This window comes from Prosopis cineraria, unplaced genomic scaffold (assembly GCF_029017545.1).
Source record: "Prosopis cineraria cultivar Desert tree isolate PC_DT_omini unplaced genomic scaffold, ASM2901754v1 PC12, whole genome shotgun sequence".
Classification (NCBI taxonomy): domain Eukaryota; kingdom Viridiplantae; phylum Streptophyta; class Magnoliopsida; order Fabales; family Fabaceae; genus Prosopis; species Prosopis cineraria.
The window spans coordinates 32,896,222-32,919,852 of NW_026555343.1; the positions used below are offsets into that span (position 1 = coordinate 32,896,222).

The 23,631-nt window shown below is 32.2% G+C and overlaps 1 pseudogene; it reads left to right on the forward strand.

The window, feature by feature from the left end:
- Positions 1 to 21,227, forward strand: part of LOC129287812 (beta-amyrin synthase-like) — a 35,911-nt pseudogene extending 14,684 nt beyond the window's left edge.
- Positions 21,228 to 23,631: the final 2,404 nt, after the last annotated feature.

Consider the following 23,631-nt stretch of genomic DNA (forward strand, 5'->3'; position numbering starts at 1 on the left):
AGTGGCAATCCTAACACTTTGTAACACTTGCCTCGAGTGTTATCTAAAAATCACATAATTCAAACAAACTAAGTGTGGTTAAGGAGTTGATCCTCTAACCAACTTAAGAAATAAATCATTTAAAACCTTAAAAATAATTATAGGTTCTACCTATAGCGCACGGAAGCAAGCTAGATGAAAATGGAATAAAAAGATGCTGTCATGACAGTAATTTATTGCTGTCATGACAGCCCTCCTGGGCCAACTTCAAGGAGGCGCCATTCCGTCATTCAACCTCCGATTGAAGTGATTTTAAAGCTCACACGTCACATTCAAAGGGTACTATAAGTGTACCAAATTTCAAAAATATCCAACGGTCGGATTAAAAATTAGACATGTTAAAATATTGACTATTTTTGCTGTCATGACAGCTAAAAAGCTGTCATGACAGCACCTCCGGACTAACTTTCGGGGTGCACCATTTCATCATCTGACCTCCGATCGGAGCGATTCCAAATTCCACATGTCACTTTTAAAGAGTACTATTAGCATACTAAATTTTGAAAAGATTCAACGGACGGATTGAATTTTATGTAGGTTACAACATTAATACTGTAGCTGTCATGACAGCAATTTAATGCTGTCATGACAGCACCTCCAGACCAAATTCCGAAGTGCGTCGTTTCTCCGTCCGATATCTGATCGATGTGATTCCAAAGCCCACACAAAGCTTGTAAAAGGTTTTACTTGTGACCCAAAGTTTAGAGAAATCCAACGGTTGGATTAAAATTTGGACACCCGGATGCAAAAGTGCAGCTTTTTGGTAAAAACCATTTTCAAAATTGTCCAAATCTCATCCTAATGGTCACAAACCTGTGGGAACACTTTGGACACGTCAAATAAGACTAAAAACACCTGAAAGAACATTCAAATGATGGAAAACCCCCATACATCAAAATTTGACCACCCAGGTGCCATTTCCCAAAATGGACCCTAAACCCCCAAAATGCACAAATCATACAAGAGTGGTCACAAATCAATCTAAATACCATGTATTTATATAAATACATATGCTAAACATTTTTACTTGGATCAGAGCTCCTTGTAGGGCCTACACACCCACTCTCTCTATCCAAGCTGCATGTTTGCCCATAGCACACCATTTGCAATGCAACCACTTTGCATTTGCTTATACAATCACATATATATCAAAATAAAGATCTGCTTGTAATAGAAACTTGGTCTACTAAGTAAATCCATCAAAACCCCACACCATAACCAAGTTTCCTAGCCACAAGTCTGTAAACAGACAAAAATTCATACACAAGCACACAATCCACACATATTCACAACACACACATAATCATATCCTACTGGCACCCTAATCTTAAATACATTACAATATATTTGCTCAAAAGAAAGGGGTTGCAGTTCTTTACAAATCACAAGCAAACCCCTAGCTTTGCTCCTTTCCCCGTTCACCACTGGATCCTTCGCCTGGACCTAAAATATTGAAAAGAAAGGGGTGAGACAACCACAGTCTCAGTAACAATGAAATCTACATTGATTATTACAAAGTAAGCCATAATCAAATAAATGAATAATAAATTCAACATAGTATATAATTTAGCCATTTAAAATGTATGAATGCATGACCTAGGCCGGTATGGCCTTTTATGACCAACAGAATGCCCCCTGGCACTCTTTAACTCACAGGTAAACCTTATACCTACTTGTACCTCCACAGGCACAAAACATAATCTAAGGCATGATCTAATCCACCGAACCTCCTATGCCCTTTTGACGTGAATCCTAAGCAGTTAAAGCTAACTCCCTCCCAGAGCCAGCCCAACTTACTTTCCATGTGAGGGCTACCTTGGCCTAGGCACTCAACCTCACACTTCATATGTTGGATTCCCTCCCCCACTGAGAGGTGTCGAATACTAATACACTAACCACTTTAGTGCACTGAGCCCACAATACGTAAGACAACACTGAGTACTGACAGTGTGCCATAGAATATAAAAAATCCACACCTTCTCATTGGTGAACTCCCACCGAGATCATGCCTTTTACTCTTGTCTACCTTTCCTGAGTATTGACCATTCAACACTCTAAAGTAGTATAATATTATAAATCTCATTTCCATAAAAACATTGTTATTAAACAATTAGAAAATATATTTGCACTATAATCAAAGTAGTACCCCATAACCCCTTATAAAGCACATTTAATCTTTTAAAACATGTAATGCATGATAATTAGTAATATTTATTCAAAAATAGCTAAAACAAAGTAATAAAAAATATAAATTCCCCTGTTACCTCAACCCTTTGGTACCAAAAGGGTTCCCCTTGTACAAAATAGGGCTCGGCTTGTTCCTTACTTCTCAATAAGTTCCACCAACAATTTTCTACAACATATAAGTGATCCACATCACTTATCATGACAAATAGCATCAATGAAGACTATAACTCATAGCACACAACTTGGGTCTATGAGCCATAATCCATCCCAATGGTCCATATATTTAACCAACCATTCACATAGTATCACTTAACCACCAAAACCATTTATTAGCCATCATTAGGCTAATTTCCAATTTATATAATTTTTTATCAATTAAAAACCTTCACTTAGTGTCACCAACTTTCACCATTAGCCCTTATAATGAAAACCAAACCTTAATTTAAATCTTATTGGGCTCAAATAGCAAAATTATAACTAAATCAATAGGCTTAAACCATTGAGGAGCAAAAACCCAATTTCTCAAGGTTTATTTTGTGCCCAAAACACCTCTTTTCATCCAATTATTCACTCAAAACATTAGATCACTATATAGAAACTCAAAACATGCTCCTTAGAATCCAAAGAAACAAAAGCTTACAAGAATAAAGCCTTTGGGATCAAAATCTAAAAATTTTCTCTTCCAAAAATTGAAGAAAATCAAGAGAAAGAGAGGAGGATTGAAGTAGGGAGTTTACTTATCGTGTAGCCAAGCTCGCAACGGTCGTAAAGACTCCTAGATCCAAGCCTAACTCCCTCTCTTTCTCCTTCTTCTTCCTCTCTCTCTCTCTCACTCTCCCGTTTGTGCGTTTCCTTCCCTTGTTCATTTTCTATGTTTTTTGCATCTGTTTGCTCTTTAAAATGCTGGTCAAAAATTTTGGGGAAAATTACAAGAAATGGCCCAATATTTTTTATTATTGCATAAAAGCCCGGGTCAACTTTGGTAATTTTTCCCATAGTTAAAAATCAAATAAAACTAAACTTTTGCTTAGAAAAATTTAAAACTCTGGACCTCTATCAAATTATTCTAAATTTTAATTTAATTATAGATATTTTATTTTATTTTATTTTTATAAATTCGAGTCTTAAAATTTCGAGATGTTACACACTTCATCTACAAATACCTCAACAAACTCATTTATAACTTTAATCTTATTTAATGCACCATCATACACTTCATGCACTAAAAAAATGATGAAGTCTTGACACATAGTCCACGAGGGTAAATAACTAAACGTAGCTTATGCCATGAAGACAAATGTGGACACATAGTTCATGAAGGTAAATAACTAAACGCAGCCTAAGCTATAAAACAAACATGGACACACAGTCCACGAGAGTAATACTGACCAAACGTAGCTTGAAGCAAAGGAAATTAAACATGAAAATAAAGCCCACAAGTAACAAACGTGAGTGTGATCCTCATGAAAGTCAAACTAGCTAGTCCAACCATAGCATACTAAGAGCTAATGGAACTGCCATTAGCAACCAGTTTTCTACATATAGTCCCTTCAAAAACAATTTTCAAACATGCGAGCAAATAATCACTTTCAAAGTATAAATTCCTCACCCCAATATCAAACTCGCATGAATTATTTTAAAACATTAACATTCTAAATATGAAAATTTATAACTAACATCTCTTAAACTTTTCCACCAAATTCCAAGCTTGCCATTATCAAGTAAAAAAAAAATCTATAACTTGTAAAAACTTGTCCCTCAAGCTAAATGGGATATATTATAAGGAATTGTATAATAAATACATAATTTTATCTATTATTCACCATATATATACAAGCTTAGAAATTTATGTAATGAAATATTTAACACTTAAAATCACTTGAAATAGTACATGTGATCTATTTAAGAAAGATAATATTTTTGTAAAAATAAATTTTATTGGTAAGTTAATTTGGGATGTTATCCACTTACCTGATATGTTTCTAAATAAATATGACTTACTCCTAAATGTCCCTCTTGCAACCCATATTTGGTCCTTAAATCCCTAGTTATATCCAAGTAGTACCATTGTCATTTTCTTGTTTATATATTTTATAAGCCAAAATCTTCAATTCAAAATCACTTAGGAAAGTAGAAAAGAAGAAGAAAAAAAAAATCTCAACTTCAAAATCTTTTCAAATATTGCATCAAACTCTCTCTATAGAGTTGTTCCTAAGGTTAACATAGAAACAAGCAACTTTGGCCATTAAATTAACAACTAATAATTTAATCAACAATCAAATAATTTTTACATGTATTGGCTACCATAATTAACTATCAAGAATTTGAGGTTCCACACCACCATGATTTACACATCATAGTTTCACCATTTAACTTTAACCATAGCTAATTATTTCAATGGGTAGGATTTTCTTTAGGCTTTTTAACAAACATCTTATATGCATCAATTTATGATCACTCACAAGCTCTCTAAACTTCAAATATCCTACCAAGAATTTTCAAACATCAATATTTAAATTTATCAAACTTTTTGAAACTCAACCCCCATCAAGAATCAAATTTTCACTCTAAAGAAAACTAACTCTAAATCCATCCTCTCATAGAACCAACATACATGAATGAAATTAACTACCAAAATATGCTCTTGACTCAAGTCTCAATTTGATTAGCCTCATTTACTCCTGCTTATTACACCCAACTATAGTAAAAAAAAAAAAGAAAATCACAATCTACCTAATAACACACACAAAAGAATAACAAGAAAGAAGAGGACTTGAAGCCTCTCTACCTCAAATTGGCAAAAGCAAGAAGGAAAGGAATGACAGTAGTGCAGGAAAGGAGTGACAACCAATAACAACCCTCCCACAGCCATGAATTCAATCCTAAGGCATGATAGATTTAGACTCATGAGGTGGCAGAAGGACAAACTGAGTGACACAAAGCAGAGGAAGAACTAAAAGGAACTCCAACATGCTCATGATCTTTAACGGCAAATGGAAGAATGACAAGAAAGGTCAGAACACTGGCACGACTACATAAATGGCAAAGAAGAAAAAATGAAATGATGTAGGGGGGAACATGATTCAATCCTCTACAACCATGGATGGAGCTCTAGTACCACCCATATCGGCGACAGTAGTAAGATTGAACGTCGAGAAAATAGAGGGAGGGGAGGTCAATCTCGCTGGCTCTATAACATTCAAAATTTTCAAAATGAAGAGAAGAAAAAATGAGGTGATTCATGCGTGTTAGGATTTCTGATCTTTACTTATTGCAATTATTATTTTTATTTAAGGGTACTATAGTAACTTTACCCAAGTTGGGGCAAAATAAAAATACTTTGGAAGAGTGAGTTGTGTAGTTGCGGAAAAAATTGTTGTAATTGTGTTGGATTGCGTAGTTAAGTGTTCATGTTTGACAATTCATTTAATGTTTGATTATCTACCTATCTATTTTTTATGTGAACGTAAGTGTAAATATTTGACAATTCATTTGATTTAATCAATATTTGATTATATTGAAACTGTCTGTTTGTCTGATTGTTGGAATATTTGACTGTATTGTACGTTTTAAATTGTAGCCTATCATGGCTGGGTAAGTAAAAGAAACAGATATGATTTTTTTACATGCATTATATACACCGGTTATGGCCATAATATTTGTAGATAATGGATTTTAAAAAGAAAAAAAATTAATTAAAATTCTTGAAAACTTATCTACACTAGTTATGGCAATAATTGGTGTAGATATATCTATTATCTGTACCGATTACATAACTAGTGTAGATAATGGTTTTTTAAAAAGAAAGAAATTAATTAAAATTTTTGAAAACTTATCTACACCGGTTGTCCAAAAGTATAAATATTGTCATTATCCATATTGGGTGCATAACAAGTATAGATATTGATGTGGCTTCTACACTGACAACTAGTGTAGATAATTAATTTTAACCAGTGTAGATGTCCCTTTCTAAGTGGTTGAACAAGATAGATAGGAGATTGCCTAGTTGGAAGGTGAATAGTCTTTCATTGGCTATTATACATATGTTGGTTTCTTCTATAGTTGCATCAACACCATCATATGCCATACAATTCATTGCACTATCAATGCACACAAGTACGGGATCCTGTAGGAAGATTGATAAGAGGTGTCCTAATTTCCTTTGGTATAGTATGGGATCCTGTAAGAATATCCATTTGTTGGCTTAGGAGGACATTTGTAAACAACGAGGGTGGTCTCAGCCTTAAAAGTGTTTAGCGCCAAAGTAATGCTTTTTTGATAAAGTTGGGATGGGACTTGATTAAGCGACATGATGCTTTATGGGTAAAATTCATGAAGGAGAAATATAAATGTAGGGATGATGTTTTACTTATGACTGATACACCCAAGAAGGAATAGGGGACTAGTGAAATTTTGGCAAGATTGTTGGCTGCCAAATCACAAGTAGTTAATTAAATATAGAATTTAAGGGTAAAAATGCCTTGAAAGTTTTCTAAAAAGATCACTGGATATCCTTACCTTTTAGTTAGAGCAATTTTGCCCTAGAACTTTTAAGAATGGAGTGATTTTGACTCATTGTTAAATTTAGGAATGTTGATTGTTAAAATCAAAGTTTGATCAAATAGAGAACAGGTTGGATTAGCTTATTTGCCTTGGGTTTGTTGAGTAAGCATTAACAAACATAATGCCAGATTTAGAAATTGAGGTCATTCTTCTTCATGCAAGCTAAATCTGGGTTTGCTGATTTCCCTTACTCTATTCGTGAAGATCAAACTTTGTCTTCTTCATCCAACCATGAGCTTCAATCATACAACTTCTATGTCATCAAGGACCATCTTCTTCATCTGTTTCCCCTTACTTTTATCTTCTATTCTTGCTTCTTTTAGACCTCTGTTGATCTTCATACCATCAACTATGGGAACTTTGGTAACTCTTTAGGAAATGATCGAACATGGATCGGAGACATCAATACCAAGTTCTTATCAAAACAAGACAAATCAGTTGCAACTACATCACTTACTCAATCTTCTTCTTCTTCACAGGTCCCTTACACCATGGCTTGTCTCTCTTGCTCTCAATTCTCCTATTCATTCCTGATCTATTTAGGCTAGAAATTCCTATTTCTTACTTACATTAAAATGAGATATATTAAAGTAATGAATAAACAACATACTATAGGTAATGAACAATTTAATATAGGGTAATGAACAATAATAAGTATGGAAACGAATAACTTAAAGTAATGGACAAACAACCATCTTTCAATGGGGACAACCAGGTAATATCCCTCAACATTTTAATTTCATTGCAACACCCTTAGACTACAGTAAAATTTCAAAGTTTATGTGATTCTCTTTTTTATTAACTATGGTCAAGGGGTCTTTATTCAAATTTTTTCAAGTAATAACATCAACTAGTAATTAATACATATAATTAAATTGGAAAGTGATGTCTACTACATATATTTTAAAAAATTATTATTTTTTTGTTTGTGATATAAACAGAACCATCATTGACATTAATCCACTGTATCACATATAGATATACCTACGTTGCAACAAAATTAACATTTGATAGCGACAAAAGTTCAAAAGTCACCACCAAAAAAGGTTCTCTCTAAAAAATTAACTAAAAGGTAAATGAGCAAATTATTTCTTGAACTTCAAATTCAGTAACGCCATATATTTTGAAGTCATTTATTGTCAATGATGGTTCCATAAGTATATCTAGTTTGAACCTTCCCACTCCGTCTTTGTCTCCCTCTTTCCTATTCTCTCTCTCCTCCTTTCTCTTCCCCTTCTTGTTTCACATTAATTGATATTAGAAATAGGTTTCATCTCCCTGTCTTTATGTTGCTTTTAAACGTGAATCCATAAAATACCTAAACCAATCACAACATTAACAAACTTCATAAGCAATTTCGGTTAAAAACAAAAAAAAAACTAACTTCATAAGCAATGTCGTTAGCAGATTCATTCACCTTTTTACTAACATCCATTCAACGTGTGATCTCCTTTGCCTTCGCAAGGTTAAATCTTATTGAATAAGTAACAACTTAAACGAATTATTCACTGTGACCTCAGAAAACATTTCAAGGAAAGCATTACAAACTTCAATTAACTTATGATAAGATTTGGCTTGGGAATAGGATTGAACGTGTGTCAGAAGTACGCGTAATCTTAAATGTTGAATAAGCACAAATCAAAAAAGAGTAATGATAAAATAAATAAATTACGATAAAAATGAAAAAGAATGTGCTATATATATATATATATATTTCTTCCTCCTTTCTTTTTTTAGCGTCAAATTGAGCCAGAAAATAATTAAATATTATAAATTCTTAGAATATGGGTAACCAATATTAAACCACAAATAATGTAACAAAATAAATCTCTAATCCGCCAATTAGTCACGCAAATGAAGAGAAGGTTATTTGGGCCTTACTATCATAACTTAAGAAAACAATAACATTAGAAAAATCAACCCCAGTGATTCTGTGAGATGATTTGCAGCTTTGGGAAAGTGTAGAATGTTTAAAGAATCTCAACTAAAAAAAAAAAATGACTTTGCAAGGAAGGGAAGTGGCAACTAATGGGAAGAGGAAAAGAAAACAGAGAAATAAAACGGAGGGGAAGAGAGAGAGAAATGAGGAGGGAGAAAGTCAAAATTCTTAAAACTTCTACTCTATTATAGGAGTTATATTTTGAGAACCATCCATATAATAATATAATATTTATAGTATAAAAATGAGCTGCATTATTTGCTAGTATTTTGAGGTTGATTTTTTATATTTTACAGTGATAATTAATTTGAAATAATTTTTTTCATTATGATGTTGATTGATATATGCAAGGAAATTGTTATGTCCTTTTGTTATGGGCCGTCCCTGATAGGCTCCACCATGTCATTAATTTTTTTTAGTATAAAAAGTAGCCCATTTTATTAATTTTCAAAAAAAAAATACACCCACTAATCAGAAACAGAAAAAAGGAAATCAAGGGAAAAAAAATAACAAAACAAACAGAATAACACATAATTACACTAAAAACACTATATACACAACACACATTTATATATCAATCATGTTATTACTTGTTACTATAACAGGTAGATAGATGTATATACCATGTTTTGTACTAATGGATACAAAAATATGATGGTGGCGGTGTGCACCGGTGAAATGGATGGTTCAGTCACAATCAATTTAGTAAACGGCTTGCAAATGTTCAAATGAGGATTGGTGTTGGACTGTTGGCTGATTTCATGTCTCACCTAACTTTGAAATTTTCAATCTCAACATATAGTTTTTATGATCTGAATGATACTGATTTTCGCAAGTCATTAATTGTGATTTTGCCTAGATATATTAACTTAGTATTACCGTTTAATGTAGGTATCTTCCTTAAGCAACATAAAAACTTCATAGAACCAACGTAAATTATTGGTCTCACCTTCAATAGTTTTCCATCAGTTGCATGTTTCTCGTTCCATTAAATTAAATAAGTTGCAGATGGAATATTGTTGTATGTGAAGAAAAATGTTGAAACTTGAAACCACGTCCGTATACTTGGATATTTCACTTATATATTTTAGTTAATTTCGATCGCCCCTCCAAAGGCTAAGGCTAACTAATGTTATGTTAAGTTTTTTGATACAGTTTTTAGGGAGAAGAATTTCAAACAAACAATAACAAGTGTGAAGATAGAGAATGGGGAGCAAATAAAATGAAAAAGTCGGTAACCCTGTGAGAAGGGCAACGCGTTATTTATCCGCCTTAAAGTCATCATCAAAACATGGTCATTGGTCATGTGCTCAGATTGCTGGATGTCTCTATTCACGCAACCTTTGGCAAGCACGCATCATGCAATTGAAGCTGTCAAGAAAAGCTAATCCGACCTTTATAGTTCCAATAAATAAGTTTAAGTATTATGACACTAGTTGATATAAAGTTTAGGAATAATTTACTTATAAAAAAAAAAAAGGCAAGTACAACCTGAGTACAACCTCCAGAAAAAAAAAAAGCAAAAGCAAAACAAACGGACTAAAAAGCTATGATGCACAGATATGGATACATGTTTCGAATATGATACGTATTGATATCTCGATACTTTTATTTTTAAAATTATAGGATATAATAAATTTTCAATATATGCGTGCGTGCGCGCGTACACACACATATTTATAAATGTCATAAAAACATTAAAAATATAATTTTAATTTAAAAAATATCCAAACTAGCATACATATATAATGCTTTATAGTACTATTAAGCAAAACATAATCATTGATTGTATGTTTATTCTATATATATGTATATATCGAATTACCTACTGCTTAGTCGATACTAATATGTATAATATTAATATCTTCTTCTTGACCATCATTTTGGAAAAAAAAAAATAGCTTCTATATCTAGTTCATCAAGAGATACATTTATCACTCCCAAAATTTTCAACACTATCAAGGTCATCCCAAGCATCTCCGTTAATGTCCCAAAAAAGATATTAGTAATAAAAAGTTTAACATTGTAATCTTTAATAAAACTTAATTTCTTAAAAGATTTGTTGAAGTATCAGCTTTGAAGTATTAGCTACTTAACTCCCAATCAAGATGTATCAGATGTGTATCAAAAGTTAAAATTTTTTTAAATTGAAAAAATAATATTCTAAGACTTTAAGGCAATTTGAAGTATCGATGTCTCATAACTAATAACGCAAGAGACGCAATCAACAAGCACCAACCCTCCTTTGAAGATTTGCTAGCCGTTTAATCAACAAGACACGCAATCATGCATGATTATATCGAAACATCACCGGTGCAAATCTCTGCAACCATAATTAAATATCTACCTACCTGTTATAGTAACAATTAACAACATGATTGATATATATATATATATATATATGTTGTGAGTTTGTGTGTACGTACTGTGTATATATAAACATATATGAGTGGGTGCCTGGCGTTTATGAACTCCTTGATTTGATATTGCAGATATACACAGATAGAGATTTTAAAAAAAAATGTGGAGGCTGAAGATTGGAGGGGGAGGGAATGATCCGTACATATTCAGCACCAACAACTTCACGGGAAGGCAAACATGGGAGTTTCATGCTCATGAAGGCTCTCCCGAAGAGCGTGCTGAGGTTGAAGCTGCTCGTCAACACTTCTTCAATAATCGCTTCAACATCAAACCTTGTGGGGACCTTATATGGCGTTTGCAGGTCTCTCTCTGTATTTTTTTTTATTAATATCCTATCTAACCTTTTCTTATATGGTGAGTATCTATCTAGCCTTTTCTTAGAAAGAAGGGATCCCACACATTTGCATTTTCAATATAATACACACTTACATAACACACGCCACACAACACAATCACACACACACACACGACCACATGGGAGCTTAATCTTTTAATCTCTTACATCAAGAGGCAGGATTACACTGATGGTGCCATGTATTGGTCATTAGTGCTTTTCTGGTCTTTTTGAATTCCGTCACTTTTTTTTTTTAATGTTGTAATCAACGTATAGATAATGGATGGTCTATACGTGGGCAAATATCAACATAAATATTTGGAAAAATAATAAATAAGGACTTAGGAAAATCAGTGATAACCATTGAGAACTATTTCAATACTATAATTCTTTCTCTACAGTTTACAAATTATTGTTGTCACTAAAATATTTTTAAAAGTAAGCGATTAAATGTGTATTTCAGACAAGGGCGGTTTTAGGAAAAATATTGTTTTGTTAATCTACAAAAAAATCTATGATTTTGAATTCAATTTAAACATTTTATGATCCGGAATGATTATTATTGATGTCACATGTCATTAATTGTGATTTTGCGCGCGCGCGCGCGCACACACACATATATATACGCATGTTAGCTTACTACTACCCTTTAATATATGTCTCTTCTTTAAGAAACATAAAAACCTTCATAAAACCAACTTAACTTGTTGGTCTCACCTTCACTAGTACCATTTTCTTTTCATAAGCTCATGTTTCTCGTCCAGTAAATAAATTGCTTATGGAATATTGGTGTATGTGAAGAATGTGGAAACTTGAAACCATATCCGTATACTTGCATATTTTAATTAAGAGTTAAAGATCATTTTTCTTCCTAATTAAACCTTTTTTAGGAGCATTAGGCATAGTGTATTGAAAGATGAGGTAATATTTCCCCTACATAATCTTTTATAGGAGTAAAATCATTCTGCCATTAGAGACTCATCATCTTTTTGTTCTCTACTAACATGAAATAGTTGTGGGGCCTATTCATAGTAATAGCTAGGCTCATTTTATCACCATTTAAAATTAGGCCTGTTTTTTGTAATTGTCACTATACTTTTAGTCCCTTTGACCCATATCAGATTGTCAAAATGGGTCATAAATTCTTATTGCCAATGTGTGTAGGCCCACAACTATTCCACATTATTAGCAGATGAGTGTATGGTGAAAAGGTTATTTTGCTCTTGAAAATAATTGTTTAAAGGAGATATTACCCTACCCTTTAGCACAATGCACCCATCACTCCTAAAAAAATGGTTTAGGAGAAAAAGAAATGATTTTTAACCTTTTAGTTCATTTTGATTGCCTCCTAACGGCAGGACATGCAATAATTCCATTTTGTGGTGTGAGTGTGTGAGGATAATTATGTTGATTTTTTTGATACAGTTTTTGAGGGAGAATAATTTCAAACAAACAATACCGAGTGTGAAGATAGAGTATGGGGAGGAAATAAGTGATGAAAAAGTTGGCAACACTGTGAGAAGGGCAACACATTATGTATCTGCATTACAGTCAAAACATGGTCACTGGCCGGCTCAAATTGCTGGACCTCTCTATTTCATGCAACCTCTGGTAAGCATGCATCATGCAATTAAGAGCTAGTAACAAGAGCTGACCCAGCCCTTATAAATTTGATTCTTGTAAGTCTGACCTTTAAAGGCTGAAGGCTAAAAACTCTCTTATCTTAAAATCATCACACTTTTCAAGCTTGTTCTTTATTGATAAGGCTTAGAGCTGAGCCTGAAAGGCTGCATAACTTTTTTTAAAATTAAATCTCTAACTGTACTAATTTATATATAAATTTCAAAGTATCTTAATTAAATATATTAAAGATAATAATAAGCTTTGAAATATAATTAAAATTTTCTGCACCCTAAGATATAATTATATAAACCATATAATTCATATTGTCTATCATCCAAAATATAAATATTCTTTTGTTCTTTTTTCCATCAATCTTCATTCAAAAATATAAATGCACCCTTTAGTGTCTCTAACAACATTCCCTCTAATGAGAAATTAGACTCTTCAAAGAAAGGCGTGTTTGGAAGAAGTGGTGCCATTCCAACAACCTCACCAACTTTATATCTTCATCACCTAAAGTAAATATTTAGCAATTTATGTTATTTTCATTATATTAATTCAACTTTTAAGTAAATTATATACATAAAGTTAAAAAAATTGTAAGAGATTAAGGGCAAGCCGGGGCTGCCCTTTTTGGAGAGCTGATAAGGTCAGGGCTTGAAACCATTTTTATACCAAAATTCTCTGTTTTTCCAAACTTGTCCCTTGAAAAATACAAGAAATAAAATGATAGTCTGTCTGGCTCAGCCTTTATTGTTAACTCTATCATGGTACATATTGCTTTGATTCTTTCTTTCTATTGCATCGTTAACTATTATATATTGCATCGCTAACTATTATATATTATATAGAGAGATAGCCAAATAAATGAGGTGAATAGGCCTCACCAGTAAAATTTTATTCCTTCCATTTAAAAATATAAGTCTTTTAACACCCGGATTAAGAAATGCAATTAATCCATCAAAATATTAACTGCATTACCAGCGAATTTTAATTTCTCATAATTTAATACATTTAAATATTTTCACATTATTCATAAGCAAGGGTGTAATAGAAAAAATAATAGTAATCACAACTTGGCAAATCAAGGTTCTTATATTTAGTGCCTGATTATTTCTCAAATAGAATTGCCTTTAATAAAAAAAATACTTGCGAGCAATAAAAAGGTAAAAAGAAAAAAGAAAAAAATGTTAATAAATGTTGCTTTAGACTTCTAAAAGTACATATATAAACTGAAACAATTTTTTTCTAAAATGACTTATATGATGATAAGAATAATAATATAATTTCAAATTTAGTTCACAAGCTATAAATTTTACTTGGTTTTTATATTAAACAATTATTGATTTGAAATTTCTGAAATTGGTGTAGGTTTTTTGTATGTATATCACCGGCCATCTTGACGATGTGTTTCTGAAGAGTATAGAAAGGAGACCCTTCGATACCTGTACTATCACCAGGTTCATACATTTAATTGTTAAAACCTACTTTCAATGATAGGTTTATAATTGTAAGTTTTAAATGAACTAATGCTCTACAAGTGCATGCATGTTAAAAGAATGAAGATGGAGGGTGGGGACTACACATAGAGGGACACAGCATCATGTTTTGTACTGTGCTGAGTTATATATGCATGAGAATGCTTGGAGAAGGACCTGATGGAGGTGAAGACAATGCTTGTCTTAGAGCACGAAAATGGATTCTTGATCATGGTGGTGCAACCTACATACCCTCCTGGGGAAAGACTTGGCTTTCAGTAAGTAGTTTTATCTGGTCTATATCATTAAATGAGATATATTATTCGTTCTTATTTTATTTTTTAACGTACACACACACACACACACACATTCATTCTACTATTATTTTTAGATATAATACTCCCTCTTTTTCTATTTATAAGATATTTTTTGATAAAATTACACATACCAATCAAGTGCATTAAATACTATTTATAATATCTTAATTTTTCTATAAATTTTCAAAAATTCACTTCATTAATAAGGGAGAGGAAAAAAATTTATTTAAGAAGTGAAATAATGAGATGTAATATTGTAATATATCATTAATGAAATCTCATTTTTATCAAAATGTATTATATTTTGCAACACCAAATTATCTCAAAGAATATATTATAAATTGGGAAGGAGGGAGTATAATTTTTAAAACTTTGCTTTTTATTAAAAAATTACAATGATAAAATAGTAGTATATAAAACATTTAAATTTATTTTCTCTTTTTTTCCAAGAAGATAATCATGATACTCCATGAATATGAGATTAATTAATTATGGTTTAATGAATTTTTTTTTAGTTTAGAGTAAAGGAAAATTTTTTCATTTGGATCAATAAAAATGTAAGGATCAAAATCAAAATAATATTTTATTATGTATTTATTTGTAACCCCAAATCCCCTCATAAGCACTGGCTATTAGAAATGTCAACCACTCTACCTGTTTTGTTCTCTTCCCTTTTTCATTTCTCATTTCTTTTTTTTCATCATTTTTTGTTTTAATTTTTTTATAGTATTCCAATAAATGATTTGAATTAAATACATGAATTTTAAATTTGATATCTTAATTCACCAATTCAAACGCTGCCTTACTGAATTCAAAATATAAAAAAATGTAGAGAATAGTTATATATACACACAAGCGATGATTATTCATACCTTATTTTGTATGTTATATTTGTAATTTTAATGTCATACACATCAAGTACATTACATTCACAACCGATCTAAAGCTTTTGGGCCCGTGGCTGTTATTGCACTTACTTTGAGAGAGCAAGCCATATTACTTGCAACATGTGAATATTGCAGCTTGTAACACACACACACACACTCACAGAGAGACAGACGCACCCCTCAATTTAATTTAATTGCTTATGTCTTATGTTCATATGTTGTTGTAGATACTTGGGTTGTTTGAGTGGTCTGGAACAAATCCAATGCCACCAGAGTTTTGGCTCTTTCCATCGTTTCTTCCAATGCATCCAGGTAATTCAATGCAACGGTGAAAAGTCTGAATTAAGGTTATTTTGGTATAATTAAGTGATAAGTCTTGATTGAAAAGCTCTAATATGGTATTATCAACACCCTAGCGATTTGAGACTCAAAATAAAAAATAGAGAGACAAAAAGAAGAATAAAATGCAGTTGTGACTTGAGACCGATCGGCATGGAAAATATTAGATGTATCATGAAGTCGCACATCGAATGATTATAGGATTAGTCATAACTAACCATATAAGTGGGTGACTTAAGGTATTTTTGTGACATCTATGATAACTTAAAGGTATTTTTTGAGACAAGCCTTAAGTGGATTAATATTAAAAAAGAACTCTAATTGATACTAGTCTACATTATCTTAATTTTAATTTAATTTGCCCCTCCCCTTAAATTTCTAACTCACTCAAATGTTTTCCCACTCTAACATTTAAACAAATTGTTTAAAAATAATATAATTTAAAAATTATAAATTATGTTAGAAAGGAAATTTGGACAAAATAAAATTCAGAGATAAAAGTAAAACTTATAATAAAATGAAGAATAAATTTGAAAGTAAGAAAATTAAAATGGTGGAGAAAGTGATAAAAAAATTAAAAACTCTTGCTATACATGTTAGATATTGCATGATCACTTTCTTCTAACACTATCTATTGCCATGTCTATCTAATAATCCTCCATTAATTCTCTTCCACCATATTGCAATGCAGCTAAAATGTGGTGTTATTGCCGCTTGGTTTACATGCCGATGTCTTATTTGTATGGGAAAAGATTTGTGGGTCCGATCACACCACTTATTCTTCAACTCAGACAAGAACTCCATGTTGATCCTTACCATGAAATTAATTGGAATATAGCTCGTCACCTTTGTGCAAAGGTGAGTTTTTTCTTCTCTGATTTATCGCCACACACACACCCACACGCACACCAGTTGATTTATCCCAATGAACAATTATAATATATTGTTGTTGAATATATCACTACAGGAAGATCTTTACTATCCTCATCCCTTGATACAAGATTTGATATGGGATAGTTTATATATATTCACTGAGCCACTTCTTTCTCGATGGCCCTTCAATAAGTTGGTAAGAGAGAAAGCTCTTCAAGTAACGATGAAGCATATTCACTATGAAGATGAAAATAGTCGATATATAACAATTGGATGCGTTGAAAAGGTACTATATATTTTATCAAGGTATTTAGGGTCAAAATGTATTGCCAAGTTTTGTTTGACCCTAACTTAGTATCTAGCTATTCAATGATGACCCTGTGACAGAAATTCATAATTGATTTTGGTTTGAGCATAGTTCTAATCAATTTTTAATCTCGCTTTTACATTTTCCCCAGTGTTTGTGTATGCTTGCTTGTTGGGTTGAAGATCCAAATGGAGATGCCTTTAAGAAACATCTTGCAAGGGTTCCTGATTATATCTGGGTGTCAGAAGATGGAATTACTATGCAGGTAAACTAGTAAAGAGCATAATAATTAAAAAAAATTAAAACATGATCTTAATTCTATACAATCATCAACTAATTATTAATCGAGAACAAATTAATTGTATATTATTTTTTATTAATGTGTTGTTTTATCTTCTCCCATGAACAATATTTCAAGAGTTTTGAGTTCCTAATAATTCTCTTCATTTTTCTTACTTTAGCAATTACTCTAATCTAATTATTAATAAAGCAAAAATATTTTGGGTTTAATAATTAATATATGACATTAATTACCATTAATTAGAGTTTTGGAAGCCAAGAATGGGATGCTGGGTTTGTTGTTCAAGCTTTACTTGCCACAAACCTAGTTGACGAAATTGGTCCTACACTTGCAACTGGACATGATTTCATCAAGAAGTCTCAGGTGAACTTGTTATTACCAATTAACTAACAAGCATATGAATATTTGAAATTTCAAATGACTAAGTCTTTTAGAACTAACTATAGATGGAACTAATGATGATGATCTTATCAGGTTAAGGACAATCCTTCTGGTGATTTCAAAAAATGTATCGTCACATTTCTAAAGGGTCATGGACTTTCTCTGATCAAGACCATGGATGGCAAGTTTCAGATTGCACTGCAGAAGGCTTGAAAGTGAATAACCTATTTTACTTAATTAAACAAGTTAATTAATTTCATTGTTTATCTTCACCTTAATATGTTTCCTTTAAATATATTTTGGACTATTTTAGTGTTGTCTTCTTTTGTCAATGCTTCCTCCCGAGATTGTGGGTGAAAAGATGGAACCTGAAAGACTTTGTGATTCCGTCAACGTCCTGTTGTCACTTCAAGTGAGTAATTTCATATTATAATTATGGTTCATTAATTATAATAAAACAAAAATTTTCTCAAAGAAATTTCTCATGATTTAGTGTTTGAAATTTATGCCTAGGGTTCACATTAATTATTTTATTGGTTTGTTAAAACAGGTTAACTAGTAGTCCCTGAAATATTAAAGCCCAATATGTTATGTGATAATATATATATATATATATATATTTAATGGGTCAACACACAATTTATTGCGCCAACTTAACATTTAAAGTATTGGCCATTAACTTTACTAAAGCCTGTAGGTAGTGAATCCAATAAAGATTATCAAATAGGTTAGGTCCCCTCTCTGACGTTAACTTAGTATATCATTCCCACCAAAAGCTACGTAACTCTCAAAGGGTGTAGAGAAGAAGACAATAGGTTGACTATGGCTAGCTTAAGCGTGCAATTTTATCTTATATCTTGTTTAGTTTCTTTATCAATGCACTATATCCTTATTTAATATGTTCATTAGATTTTACATTCAAAGTAGAGATTTATAACTCCCGAATTTACATATTTGCAGAGTAAAAAGGGAGGTTTAGCGGTATGGGAGCCAGTCAAAGCTTATGATTGGTTGGAAGTAAGAATGAGATCATATTAATATCAACAAACTGGAACAAATTAAAATAAAATGGATTAAGACTTAATGTATGGATTAATTATGATCATCAGGTGCTGAATCCGACAGAATTTTTCCAAGACATTATAGTAGAACATGAATATGTAGAGTGCACAGGGTCAGCAATTCAAGCATTACTGCTGTTCACAAAGCTATATCCAGGACATAGGAAGAAAGAGATTGAGAGTTTCATAGAGAAAGCTGTGAGATTCATTGAAGAAACACAAACAGAGGATGGTGGGTGGTATGGGAACTGGGGGGTTTGCTTTACTTATGGCACTTGGTTTGCATTAGGTGGCCTTGCTGCTTCTGGTAAGACTTACAACGATTGTGTTGCCATTCGCAAAGCGGTGAATTTTCTTCTCACTTCACAAGGTGATGATGGTGGCTGGGGAGAGAGCTATCTTTCAAGTCCCAACAAGGTAAATCATTATGAATTAGTTATCAATATGTATATAATCATATTTTTTTAACGACATATCCCTTACTAAAAGTAGAATTCACAAGTCCATAAATAGTGTGATTTAGAGCTTGTTAGTTTGGGTTTTTATTTTTTGTTTTTAAAAAATTGATATAGTTTTTAAATTTCAACTAGTTCTTATGTATGTATCTATTGATTGATGATTAATTTATTAATGGACTCATTTTTCATATTTCAGGTAATTACTAGAATGAAATGAGTTCATTTTAGCATTAATTTATATAATTTGGTTCCCACTCAATTTCTTCATATTATGCTTTTTATAACTATGAGACTTTTATAAATGCAAAAATATATTCCACTTGAAGGCAACAGGTCAAATGTGGTACATACAGCATGGGCTATGATGGGTTTAATGCATGCTGGACAGGTAATTTAATTTAAATATTTAATGTGAATTGCAATTTGCGCTTATTTATGATGATATTTAAGCCCAAAAAAAAAAAAGCTAAAACCAAATTTTGTCAATTGTAGGCTGAGAGAGATCCAACACCTCTTCATCGTGGAGCAAGAGTCCTAATCAATGCTCAATTGGAGAATGGAGATTGGCCGCAACAAGTGCGTATCTTTTTTGACATATTCATTTGGAATATTACTTTATTACACTTAATTTAATTTAAGGTTAAAAAGAAAAAATATATAAGAACATTTGTTTACTATAGGTATCCAGTATTCTTAAATCAACAATAGTGAATGGATATTTATGAACCTTTTTTAGTAAGAGCATCCTTTCCCATCCCATTAAATTTTCTTGACATCCATTAACATTGACTGTTTAAAAAAAAAGGAAGTAAATGTAAAGTGTAAAAATACTATAAATAAGAATACCACCAAAAGTTCTTGGAGAAAAAAATTATGAATATTTGTGCTCATTAACCCAACATGCATCAAGGGTCCACGTTAATGGATTTTAAGCCATTTAAATGATTTGGGGAAGAATGCCCTCATTAAAAAGTATTGATAGGTAATCCTACACCTTCGTTGAATTAAGGATATTGGATGCTCTTGACAAGTTTTTAGATTTTTTACATTTTAACTCTACAATTTAACAATGAATTATTAGTTAAATTGAATAATGCTTGAGACTTAATTTAATTTTCAGGAAATTACTGGGGTATTCATGAAGAATTGCATGCTACATTATCCAATGTACAGAAATATTTATCCACTTTGGGCTCTCGCAGAATATCGCAGGCGCGTTACCAGCTTGTACTCTGAAGTTCAATAAATTATAATATATATATATATATATATATATGAAGTGAAGTGCAACCACAAGTCCTCATTTGGGTGTGTTCATATACTCTGAAGTTAGTGCCTTTAAAACATATGAAGTTGAACACTAAGGAGTATCTCATTTATGCCATACATACATTTTAATAAACATAATCGTTGAATTTCATGAACATTAGAGAGACCCCATTTTAAAAGCACTCATATATTGTTTGCTTGTATATCTTGAAAGCATTATATTATAATATGTTTGTTAGAACTTTGCATATTCACATAAAATCTTTGGATGTACTTAGTGCACAAGCCAAAAATCACCACAACATTTCAAGACTTAGCAATAGTTCACTTTGTAATTTGTAAAAAAGTGTTGCCTATTTCCATAATAGGTAACACTTCTTTTGCTACATTATTTGACAGGAATTTTAAGCAATAAACAAGAAGCAACACGTAATAAATGTTGCAGATTTACCCGTGTTGCAAACTTTTCTCAAAAAAGCCAACGACATTTACTTTGTGTTGTTTATTTAATTTATACTTGGACAACAATTGCATATCGTTCCCTATATTATTTTCCCTTTACCGCGATCACTGTTTTTTTTCTTTGGAATTTTTTGATTTCTTGTTTTATTCAAGTTTATGATTTTTTTATCTGTGAATTAAAAAACAAAAACAATCCAAACCTAGATCCTCTGAATCCCTTTTGATCGCATGAAACCCCAAATTCCCAAATAGCCATCTCCCTTTGCCTAAACCCATTGCTAGTCTAAATTGAAGAAGGCCTAGAAGTCATCCAAGCTCGTCATCGGCTAGTTCACTGGATTCTCTTGCCCCAGGTCATATGGTGGGTTCATTTGGTTTCTTGAGGGAGTGTCACCGTAAATCTTATGGCGAGTTCTCTAAACGTAGCTCTCATCATAGTTTCCTCAGTTCATTGAACCGGTCTTGTGGCGGGTTCATTAGGTGGCTATTATATATGGCAACAATTTTGCCTTTTGTAGTTATAAATTGTAAAAACAAAAAAATGTTTCCTTAAACTTAAAGTAATGCAAGCATATTCCATGCCTCAAAACCATTGCCTATACCTACAACCAATAGTTATTGTCCATCACTTTAGACAAAAAATGTTGTAGTATTAGGGAAGATACATACACATGAAAAGCATTTGTATGGTGTACTATACATTTTTTATTTTTCGGTGAATGAATAATTATGATGAAACATCCTACTTACAGAAATAAAGAATTTAAGGCCATTACCAAGTGGGATGTGGCATATATAGATACTAGCGATTTGGGCTTCTTGAACATCATTTTAGAGTTTGATTCTGATGGTTTCTAATTTACGTTTAAAAAAAACGTTAGTTAAAATCTTGATTTTCTAAAAATTGTCACATTTTTTCAATCATGCATTTGAGTGTAGTAAATATAACATTTGACTTATTCAAAATGCCATCATTAACTACTTGATTTAAGTCAAGGTGTAATTGAAAATATATATATATATATATATATAAAACAGCTACCTAATTACTTGATTTATACAAGTGATTATTATGATCTCGCGATTTAACAGGCAGTTCTTGGCCTATCTATGTTCATTATTTGGCCATTCAACCATGGAAGGCAGATTTCAAGCCGAATGAGGAGAGATGATTACCAAAATTGCTACATGCATGGGTTCAGATAGCGAAGCTTACCTTGGATTACTATGATAAAGGAATACTATTGTATGTGTTGGTTTTGCAGATTGGTAGGGTCTTGAAGGTTGATACATGCATTACATTGTAAGAAGGGTAGATTTGCTTGTATGTGTGTGGAGCTGGTTTCAAAATTCAAATCACCACCATAATAACTCATTCATATAATCACTATAAAAAAATTGACTTTCAGCGGCAACAAATAGGTTGATACATGCATTACATTGTAAGAAGGGTAGATTTGCTCGTATGTGTGTGGAGCTGGTTTCAAAATTCAAATCACCACCATAATAACTCATTCATATAATCACTATAAAAAAATTGACTTTCAGCGGCAACATTTGTTGCCGTTGAGAGTTTTCAGCGGTGACAAAGTTGCCACAATGTCATCGCGAGAGCTTCTGTGGCTGATTCAATCTGTGACAATAAAAAAAGTCGCCGCTAAAAGTTGAGAATCTGCGGTGACAAATGTCGCCGCCGAAAGTCAAAAAGTCACCACTGAAAGTTTTCAGCGGTGAAAAAAAGTCGCCACAATATTACCACGAGAGCTCTTGTCGTTTATTTAATCTATGGCAATAATAAAGGTCGCTGCTGATAGTTGAGAATCAGCGACGACAATTGTCGCCACAAAAACCATGCATCAGCGGCGACTATTTCTGTCACTGCTAAATGTTAAGTATCAATAGCGACAGTTGTCACACGCCACGTGGTGCCATGTCACCCTCCACATAGGGCCCTACCTCACACCACGTGACGCCATATCATCCTCCATGTGTCACCCCTCACCTCACGCTACGTGGCCTCATGTCACTCTCCATGTGTCGCTCTCACCACATGCCACGAGTCATCATGTCATTAATTTATATTTTCATTTTAAAAGTTATCTCCTTCAAGGTTTAAACCTGTGACCTCCTCCTTTTGTGTCCAACTATTTTGCCACTGAGCTGGAATGAACCTATAGTCTATTATTGCATAATTATATATATATATACATACATATTATTAAACTTTACAAACACACCTATATATTAAATATTAAATATTATAAAGTATCATTACTATCCTTAAATACTTTAATTTAATTCTTTCAATTTATAAAATTATAAATTATATTATTTATTTTGTTTAAAGTAAATTATAAATATAATTGATACAATATAATTTCTATTATTTATT